General features: G+C 42.5%; 1 pseudogene; it reads left to right on the forward strand.

The window, feature by feature from the left end:
• Positions 1-204: 204 nt before the first annotated feature.
• LOC124991493 (Parkinson disease protein 7 homolog) lies at positions 205-868 on the forward strand (annotated as a pseudogene).
• Positions 869-1208: the final 340 nt, after the last annotated feature.

A 1208-nucleotide genomic window follows, 5' to 3' on the forward strand; every position in this document is an offset into this window, starting at 1 on the left:
TCTAGATTGAACAGTCATAAACATGTGAACATATTATTACAATGAAGCCTGTAATATTGTAATTTATTAATGATAAAATAGTAAAAATATTTTTTAGATTATTTAGAAGTCTACCATACAAATTGGTCATCAAAGTTCCTTATCTAAAATTAAAATTAAAAAGGATGAGCCTTTGTTCCCCCAGACTTTAAAACATACATCAAAATGGCTTCAAAAAGAGCCCTGGTCGTCCTGTCCAAAGGAGCAGAGGAAATGGAGACAGTCATTCAGGTAGATGTCATGAGACTGGCTGCGATTAAGGTCACCATTGCAGGTCTCTCTGGAAAAGATCCAGTACAATGAAGCCCTGCTGTTGTCATTTGTCCTGATGCCAGTCTTGAAGATGCCTGAAAGGAGGGACCATACGATGTGGTGGTTCTACCAGGAGGTAATCTGGGTGCACAGAACTTACCTGAGTCTACTGCTGTGAAGGAGATCCTGAAGGAGCAGGAGAATAGGAAGGGCCTCATAGCTGCCATCTGTGCAGGTTCTAAGGCTCTTTTGGCTCATGAAATAGGTTTTGGAAGCAAAGTTACAATGCACCCACTTTGCAAAAGACAAAATGATGAACTGGAGTCACTACAGCTACTCTGAGAACCGCAAGGAGCAGGACGGCCTGATCGTCACCAGCTGAGGGCCTGGGACCAACTTTGAGTTCGCCCTCGCCATCATGGAGGCGCTCAGCGGCAAGGAGGTGGCCGACAAGGTGAAAGCACCCCTGGTTCTTAAGGATAGACACCTGGCCCTCCAGAGGAGACCACACAGTTCCTGCCCACCAGAGCCCGGGTGGTTGGTCGGCACAGCAGAGGCAACCTGCTGTGTGACATGACCATCCCATGTTCCCAGCCTGTGCATCTGTGTCTGGACATTTCTGAACCTTGTTTGCAGAATAAACAGAGCATTTGCAACACTGGGAAATAAAAGGATGATGAAGAATAGATGTCTATTTTGAAAATGTTTCTGAATCACATATCTTGTAAAACATACATATTCAATCCCACATGAAGAACCAAGCAGGTAGAAAGGAAACTGAATAAAAAGTTAATTCAAAACCTTAACAATTAAAATTTCTACAGATTCCTTCTTATCTTTCTTTTTTTTTAAATTGCAGTGATACAGGAGGGATTTTAGATCTTTTTGAAAGTAGCTGCATCCATGAATACATAGTT

The sequence above is a fragment of the Sciurus carolinensis genome, chromosome 8, assembly GCF_902686445.1.
Source record: "Sciurus carolinensis chromosome 8, mSciCar1.2, whole genome shotgun sequence".
Classification (NCBI taxonomy): domain Eukaryota; kingdom Metazoa; phylum Chordata; class Mammalia; order Rodentia; family Sciuridae; genus Sciurus; species Sciurus carolinensis.